The following is a 9,899-nucleotide window of genomic DNA, read 5'->3' on the forward strand; positions in this document are numbered from 1 at the left end:
ACATACACATACATTTGCGTAAATCCCATCAACACAAAATCAGAGGGGAAAACGTTGTTTCTAAATGCAGGACTTTACAAAACCTGCAGCTGTAATTCAGTTACAATTCGAAATGTACAAGCAACATTTTATTCGAGAATATTTTTTAAAATGTGAATAATTTCTTATATTGAGGCTTTAAATTGTCATACAGGAATATGCAAATAATTTTGGATTAAGGGTTCACTTTCCACTGAAGCTCAAGCAAATTAAGATAAATACCCAGTGTCTTTTGAAATGCAGGAATTTCTTGTATTTGATTAGTGAACATTTTACAGTGCACATTCCCTGGCTCCCTGCTTTCTGAGGCCACCGTGGAGCTTGTTTTGGAGAGGCTGCAACCTGACTCTAATGTGCTGTGAATGAGAGACCTGAGCTCGGATTAAGACCGCCGCGGCTGGCCTGGCCCCACAGCCCATGTGCACATGGTGATCCGAGGGGCTCCTGATGGCACATGTGAAACACAACCTTAAAATATCACACACACTAAGACGGTTCAAGCACCAACTAACGCCCTATGAGTGTATCAAAACAGGGGAAAAAACATTCAGTCTGTCCTTTTCACCGTTCTGCTTGCAGGCCATTTTATTTGGATAAATTGCAGGGACACAAGCAACTCGAGTGTCTTTGCGACCACACGCTCCGCCTCTTAGTCAATCCAGACAAATTCTACGAGTTGTGCTGAAGCTTTTAAGCTGTAATTGAGCACAGGATGCCCAGGAAAACCAAAGCCAGCTCTGCACAGACCTGCGTTTTTATAGCTGCTATAGTATTCTGCTGCGCTTTTTTTCTCTCCGGCCAGACAGACACCACAAAACTGGCCAAGCGTGATGGGAAGTCGCCACCTACACGGACTCAAAGTCAGCAGCTGAGGATTTTCAACAACATAGAAACATATGTCCGTAAACAACTAAGGTAAGGCTTTCTACTCAAAATAAATAAGCATATTTGTAATAATTGACCAAAAATGTAATAATTATCCTAAATCAGAGACAATCATTCCAAATTAAAAGCCAGTATTATGTTAAATGTGTTTTGTATTGAAGAAAGTCGTTCTGCTAATCCGATGACCATCCGTCTTGTGGTTTTTGGGTCATCAAACTGCAGTCTGGCGCTGCGTAAAAGCTCTCAAAGCCAAAGCTTTGTCTGTACGGTCGACTTCAAGTTCGGGGGAGGGAGAGGGTCCTCTACAGAGAGCAAAGGGCCCACTGTGCCCCGGATGGAGTTCCTTTAATTGCTTTTGCATTTACGCAGGCTTTAGGTTACAAGATTGGTCGATAATGTGAGCCTGTAACTCTAAGCTAAAGAAAAGTCAAATGAACTTCACCTAGGCACTAATAATGTATCTTGAGAGATGTTGACCTCTAATGTACTCTCTGCTGCAGGTTTAAATGTAACTCTAAATAGTGCTCTAAATAGTAAACCGTTGATACAAACACATGATGTTACTCTCATCAAAAGCCCTGAGGTCAATAATAACGTAATCTTCATCTATACGGTTAAGGCAAAAAAAAGTTCAGTTTCTATCCGATTTTGGACACAAGAGGAAACAAAGTCTAAAACATAAACTTTAACGCACTGACTTTTGGTGATAAACAGCAATGAGTCACTATGAAGAAGATCTGATGTGGAGACAGAATCCGTGAGTTAACTCAGGGACACCTTTTTCTTGGCCTTTAGGTCTAAAGCTATGTTTTCCTATCTTAGAGCGCACACACACACACCAACACTTGGTTGACGTTATTTAAATTCAATGAAACACTAAAAATCATACAATTACAATAACTCAGATATTAACACAATACATTTAACTTTAAATTAAGTATAACTACTATCCTGGAGTGACAGACGCGCAGTGGGTTTGTCTCACTCAAGAGAATGACACAGCCCAATCCGCGTGCCATAAAACCTTGTCAGACAACAAGTAAACAATCAAGTGTAGGGAGGATCTGAAAGTACAGTTTAAGGGTACGTCAGGTAGGCCATATAGGCTGTAAAAGGGGGCTAAAAAGGCGCATGCAGTGTCTTGCAAAGAAACCTCCTGTAGTTTAAGTCTTCAAGCGAAATAAAAAGCCCAAAGCGTTTAGTACAGGCTGTTTTGTTTTCATTTTATGGTAGAAAAATAGGCCATCGCACCTGCGCCTCAAAGCAACTATTCTATATATTCTTATACTCAAAATGAAAACGCCGTCTTTAATGTGTAGTGAGCTGAGCAGGAGGCCGAAGAGATACAGTATGACCATACAATAAGAAGACGGGTTCCAACTGTGACCTATTAATGCACAAACTCTTATAAAGCTATTAAAAGATCACAAAACACAACTTAGATGGAGGTCTGTAATTCGTTACGGGAAAGCGGTCTCACAACCAAAACAAACCTGGGTGGAGCTAATTAATGCATTTATAATTTTCTGCCAAAACATCCAATAAAAATATAATTTTACGCGTTTACTTGTGTTTTTGTCTTTTATATTTATACATTGTGAGATTTAAAAAAGAAAGTGTTTTTGAACTTGAATGGTACAAGGTCTTGGCTCATGTTGCTGGCTACACTGATAGGAGCCTGGAGTTGCGGGGGGATTATAAAACCATCAGACTGAAACATGAAACAATCAACGAGAGCTTGTACTCCGTACAAATGAACGAGCAGGAAAATATCAGTAAATTTGAACCTGATTCAGCGAACAACTGTTGATTTATCCACAGGTGACAGAAATGTGGGCCGACAGCGATGGCGACGACAGAGGGGCCAGGCAGACCACACAGGGGCCATGCAGGGAAACTGACCAACTCCACGGTCAATGGGAGAACCTCTGACTAACCAGTGGAGACTCTGAATTAGCCTGTAGAGGGTACCCTGGGAAACAAGGCGTGAGCAGCAGCGGGCTTGGACAAAAGGATATAAACTGGACTTCAGTTGGGGGAATAAATGACATTTTACAAAGGCGGAAAACATAGAAGGAAAAAGACAGACTGATAGAAACAAGTCGCAATTTAGGTGAAGTGAACAGGTTAAACAAGGAACTCATAATGTACAAACTAGACCATTGCGTCAGAAAACCCTGTCTTAATTGCGCACTTGCCATTGATGGTTTGTGGGATATTACAATAAAAAAAGAAATTGTGAGGATTAGAATTTAATTTCAGTCCTCCAATTGTGTGCGTATGCCCAAAAATAACATTTATGAAACTTTTAATAATAAAAAAAAGTCGAACTGAGCCATTGAATCCTAAACCTTGTGTTACTTAAATAGTGTTTTCTCCCCTTGGTCCTTTGATTAAAAAAAGTCTATTCTCTAAATGTTTGGTTCGTTTTCACCATCTGTACTGAATTTAAGATGCACTTAAGATGTGATCTCCCACAACAAGATATATAGAATATTTAACAGTCCTGGGAGCCAACAAAACAAAATGTAAGTCTAACTAAGGCAACGCAGTTATTTTGATCCAAACATTGGAAATTTAGATGACATTGCTTTTTTCCGAAAGTAAATATTTCGGTTAGCGGCAATAGACACTGCATATAGTCTGCGTCAAATACAGCATTTAGATCAAATATATTCTGACTCATGGTAAACAGGTTTATTCGATTGAACCGCCAACTTCAACAAAAATGTGTCCGCTAAAATACATTTCTCACTATATATTTTCTTATAATCACCTTTGTCTCGCAATTTTCTATCCAAGCTCAAATAAACAGATCTTAACTGATCCACGTACTTATGGCCATCAAATGGCCAAATACAATTTCTACTATCTCCTTAAAAATCCCAGTGGATTGTAGTTCAATAATTTATTTAAAAGACCAAAATAGGTGAAATTATTTCCCTTTCTTTAGCACTTATTCATTTATTTTGGATTTAAACAGTAACTGTCATATCAGACTATTGTCTGGATAGGATACGAATATGAAACAACTGCAGCGGTTTTTAAATCAGTCAAAGACGCACAGATATCTATATTCCTCCATATCGCTTTGATAGGGAATCACATGTTCAAGAAAACATTTAGTGTGTTCAACAAAGGTTTGCGGCACAAATTGGCCTTATGACATCTTGTGCAAGTTTATGTTTATTCATTGACTTTAAATAACGTGAAACATGTATTTTGCGTTATGGGAAATTGACGTAATCTGTGTCTAGGCAAATAAAAGGCAGGCGACGCACATGTTCTGCTTTCACTGACGCACTCGTACCCTCTGTGCATCTTCTTTTTTTTTTTTTTTTTTTTAAAACATACCTATTCCATACATCCTTCATAAATGAACACAGTAAATTATATGGCATTTATATATCAAATCAAATGAGACCAGGACAGGAAAAGCCCGTCTGTGGAGGAATAAGGCGCCGACCGGGACACGGAGGAGGCTTTCACATAATCTCGGTCAAGTGCTTCTATTTGACCGCTGTCACGGTCTCGGATAAGCTTATGTCTGCTCGGGTCTTTGTGGTGTATTACAAGATTATCTTCTAAACTCATGCTTTCATGTTTGACCAGAGCTATGTTGTTGACTGGCTGAAGGTTGCAGGCCTCGCCTCTATTACGCAAAGAGACAGCGAAGGTCAATGTAAAGAGCAATGCCTGGTGCTGGCCCTGTCTGTGTTCAGCCACGTCTGAGAGACAGGCGAGATACAAACTGCTAACCTATTTGGATGTGTGGTCTATTCGACCCACTCACTGACCCGAGAACCTCACACGGTATCAGTTTATTTAATAATAGCCTACTAGTTCCCAGCCTATATACCTGCTGTCTGTGACGATGCGAAATAAGGCCCAGCCTGTTCAGTTCATTTGACGAAAATGAACTATGACCCTTTTTTTATTTGTTTGTTTCATTCAAACAGCAAATTTCTCACTGTTGGTGTAACATAGAATCGAATAGTAAAATATCACAGGCTTTAAAATATGTTTGAAAGCGAACTATAACAATTATTTCCTTCGTACTTCCCTTTCTTCACACATTTGTGATTAAAGTGAATGTGAATGGCGCATGGACCTCTAGTGTGGCTTTTTAAAGTAAAGAATAGGTTAATTGAAGCATTTTTTGAGTAGCTACTGAAATGGACTGTAATTCACTGTTTTGCCTGAGTGTGGCAGCAGAACTCAAGCCTTCCTCCTGCTTCCTGCCGCAGCCGACGGGCTATCCCATCAAAGAAGGCTCCTGTGAGGAGGAGCGACAGGAGGAGCGACAGGAGGAGCAACAGGAGGAGCGTTGAGCTGGGAGCTTTGGACTGTCTCTTTATGTGTCAGGTTGGAGGCGGGACTTGTAAGCTTGTTTTGGTTCTAAGCAAGCCAATGAGACGTCGCTGTCGGGTCCTCGCAGCCAATGAGCTGGCGCGCTTGGCACGTGAATGCAGTGCACTTCCGGTCTAGAGCTCATAGTTCTTCCGCTTTGCTGTGTTTTTGGCCCACAGGATGCACAGAGCAGTCACACATCGCACTTTTCTCCCCATCTCTGAGCTGATTGTATAACACGTGCGCGCCCCGCCAAGCCTACGTCAGATGACGTGGGAGCGTGGCGACGCTGCATCCCGTGCTCGCGGACGCACTGTCTCAAGTATCTGCAGTGTTTCTCTCAGTCAGCCAGCTGGCCATGTGCAAGTCATAAGCACAAGATATCACTACTCACTATTTAAAAATACTCTACAACCCAGCCCTCAGTTCACTGTGTAAATAATCCTGAATGAATGTTTGTTTAAGCTACTGAATATGTGCCGTTGTTACGCCACTGTGAAACAAATAGGCCTGAGGAATAATAATAGTAAATGTAACTCATTTAAATCAGTTTATATTACAAGTATGCTTTGAAATGTTAAAAAAACAAACATTAAGATCAGATATTAGACGTTAAAATATATATATAATCAAGAGTTTAGTTAGAACATAATAAATATAGACTTATATATATGGCTACAACTGACAACCACAACAGGATTATTGATAACTATACGACCACTACTACTACTACTACTACTACTAATAATAATAGTAATAATAATAATAGTAATAATAATAGTAACAATAATAACAATAACAATAATAATAATAACAATAATAACAATAATAATAATAACAATAAAAGTCTATGCGCTTTTAATTATTGTGAGGAGTAGGAAATAAAGGATCTAAGTCTTGTGTACTAATCTAATGAATTAGCCTGTGTGCTTGAAATTCTTGAGGGGAGACATAATGGACAGCCGTTATATTTAACTAAATTGGCTGAAACAATTATATCAGCACGTAAATCAGCCTAACAGGTGGGGAAGCTTGAAGAGGAACTGGAGCTGTGAATAAGGAGGAGTTTGGTTTCATGCCTGACATTTGACTGCCAATAAGACTGCCAATAAGACTGAATCATATTCATTAATGCAGCCAAACCAAGCATGCTGGGATGTTGGGTTTTTGGCTGCAGCAGCGGTAAAAAACGGCACTTGAGCACTCAGAAAGAAAATCTTTTTGAGACAAAGTAGAAACGTTTCTAGTACAAACACATGGTTTTTTGTTTTGGGTTTATTGTTGTTTTGTTTGTTGTGTTTTGGGCTGCTCTGACAGCACAAAACCACCCAGAGTTTAGATTAAATTCTCTTAAATGAAACCTACAATTCACCTTGAATTTATAGCACCAATATTTTCCTACATTTCTTCAGAGGTGACGCGTTTTCATGCAAAATATTTCAACGAACCCTTAAGAAAAATGCACCTAATGAACATTTAATTAATGGCAAACATTTGTGCGTGAAATGCGTTTTAATCACATTCAGTGTAATTTTCGGCAAATTATCTTAGCTTCTTATTTCTGATTAATCCAATTATCACGGAAAGCCTACAGAAATGGTAAAAGTACAATTAAAAAGATTAGGGGGATTCCTACCGGGGTTCTGATTTTTGTTATACATACCACATATATACACACACACACACACACGAATTAAAACAAATTCTTTAGATAAACAAATCATGCGGTAGTAGGCTAATTTGTACAAAATAGACTGATACCCGGCCGCCTGCGCCGTTTGAAACCAGTCGCCTGAATAAATGTACTCAACGTTTAGTGATTCAGTCTTACCAAAATACATTTTGTATGTATATGTACAGGCCTATATAGATAAAATATAATGATAATAAATGTATACACGTGTTAACTTTCAACGTATAAAATAGCTGCATCTTAGAAAACGCAACCTATTAAAACAATGTAGGTCCAAATTGCAGGGCAATTTATAAAAAATGTGAGGCGTATTTAGAAAGTCATCTAGAACTGTAATAATTGTATATTTAACATGTAGAATATTTATTAATAAAACAGTAGGTTTAAGAAATACATATGCAGAGAAAGTGCAATCATTTAGATATTTAAGAGACTGTACAGTCACACAGAGGTGATTAAGGAGAATATTTCGCAGCGTTTTATAATAGAAAGGATTTACCTGCACTTTCCACCTGCGTCTGTTTATTACACGGCTGCCTTCTCAGTCAACGTCAACTACAAAATATTCTAATAATAAAGATTATTATTATTATTATTGGCCTATAAGCTCTGTATGGGATGCTTGAACGCTGATAATCCACTTGAGCATTTGTCACAAAGTCGGCGCTAGATGGCGATGTCAGCCTATATTTCAGCACACACCAGCCTCAACTGACTTATTTCCACTTTTCCCAGAGTTAAACAGAACCCCTGCTACACACTGCAAACATTGCAATTTCTGCAGACAAGTTGTACACCATGTTTCTGGATAAAAGAAAGCCACTATAAGAATCCCCTCACTATTTAAACCTAATTTGTGACAAAACATTCACCGGGAATATGGGCCTTTACGTAGTATGTGTACGTGTAGCACTAACGGGAGAGCAAAATGTGCAGTGTTTGGATGTAAATACATACATAAAAACGTATCTATCATCATAGCGATGAAACGGATCAATTTTCAACATAACTTAAAATTCAACCAAGCCCACATTTTATTGGGACGGACTTTTACACCGACATACTGGACTCACACACAAATAACATGGAGATCATGCCGGAATTTACTTTATATACAACCACATGAATACGCACACATTATAAAAGCTATGATTGATATGAACACATATCCCGAACGATTATCTAAGCATTATAATAAGAAGAATTGCATTTTGGATGCATTGGATTGGATATGAATGAGAGCACGGGTTCATATTATGAGAAGACTAAACTTCATACAAGCTAAGCATGTGAGTAGGTTTTAAAAAGGAAGCCATGAGAGATTAATATTTAACATTCCCAAGGTCCAAATCCGCAACACCGTCACTTCCTGTGAATCTTCGCATTTATCACTGTCGTTAAACTTGCAGATAAAGGCGTAGCTCGGTGGCGCACACCTTTCTGAGTTGAGGTCAGTTTCCCCTTTGAGAGTGAGCATGCCAAAAGCAAAAAAAAAAAAAGAAGTCACACACACTTCAGCTATATTTTTCCCCCACTTGACTCCTTAAACAATATTTAACAAGATGTGGCAGGAAATTGAGGGTCCAGCATTCACAGGCCGCAACATTTTGTTCCAGAAGCTCCGGGAAATTATTTGGCAACATACAAATCAGGTTCAATCAGGAAGGAGTTTTATTGTTCCAATCCATAAGTCCAAACGTTTGTGTGTGTGTGTGTGTGTGTGTGTGTGTGTGTTTGTGTACACGTGTAACCTGTCACATCCGGTCACACAGGTTAAAATAAACACACCCACACAATATCCTGGGGCATAAGATGCGATGAAAGATGTTGTTGGATTTAACTTTGTCGACCAACAGGTTACACCACCTGCTGGAATTGGGTCAACACTGGATTAGCAATTGTATAATGTGTGTTGTGTGTGTGTTTGTTGTGTGTGTGTGTGTGTACAGTTTTTATGACCTATTGGGGACAATTTCTCATGTAAACACTGACCTTGTTGGGACAAGTAGTCCTTGTGGGGACCAAAGACTAGTCCTAATGGGGTAAAACATCATTTCTGAGGTACTGGTTAGGGGTAAGGTATGAATTGAGGTTGGGTTAAAGTTAGGATGTCCACAATAAATTAAGTCAATGGAATGTCCTAACAAGGACAGCTGCACAAACTTAAGTTAACATTCGAGATCATTTTCTTGCTGAGATGCAGAAAGATCACTTGTTACGTACAAGACAAGACACATTTGCTCTCTCCACAGGATTCAGCTTTGTTGATAATGGGGTTAATTTGTTAAGTGACGTGATGGAAGTTTGTTTTTTTTAGAGTCAACATCACCACATGCAGTTAGAGTTTGAGGGGCAACACAAGGCCAAAAAGATTTATTTGACAGCTTGAGAGGCTGGATTTTGGTTGTGAAACGAAATTATGTAACTCTCATGACTTATGATTCTGATCCTGAAAATGTTGTTCAGCAAGGACTTTGCATTCAGACTGAACCAAAAGACTCCTTATGAGCAGCTGATTTGCCTTCAGTCCGATTTGCAATTTCATTTTATTTCTTTTGCATAATTAATCCTCCATTCTATAACAACAACAAGGCCTCTGCAGGGATGATTAATGAAATATGAATAGATTAATGAATTGTATGTGTGCATATGTTTAAATGACATGCCTGTGCGCATGCACAGTTTCGTGTGAGAGGCTCTGTGGAAACTATCACATGACTGCTGCTGATACTTCAACACCTTTTGTGGTCCCTCTACTGATGGTGTCAATTATTGATACGGGTCTACACCTGGTTGTTGTGTTAACACCCTCACACCCAGTCCTGAACACATAAAAGTGCCTTTTTACATCCTTATCTACAAAATGTGAGGGTTTGTGAGCACACGCCCTGGTTATCAAGACTTTGACCATCAGTGTTGGGCAAGTTACTTT

Source organism: Morone saxatilis, unplaced genomic scaffold, assembly GCF_004916995.1.
Source record: "Morone saxatilis isolate NCDOM2014 unplaced genomic scaffold, NCSU_SB_2.0 Contig9, whole genome shotgun sequence".
Taxonomy (NCBI): Eukaryota; Metazoa; Chordata; class Actinopteri; family Moronidae; genus Morone; species Morone saxatilis.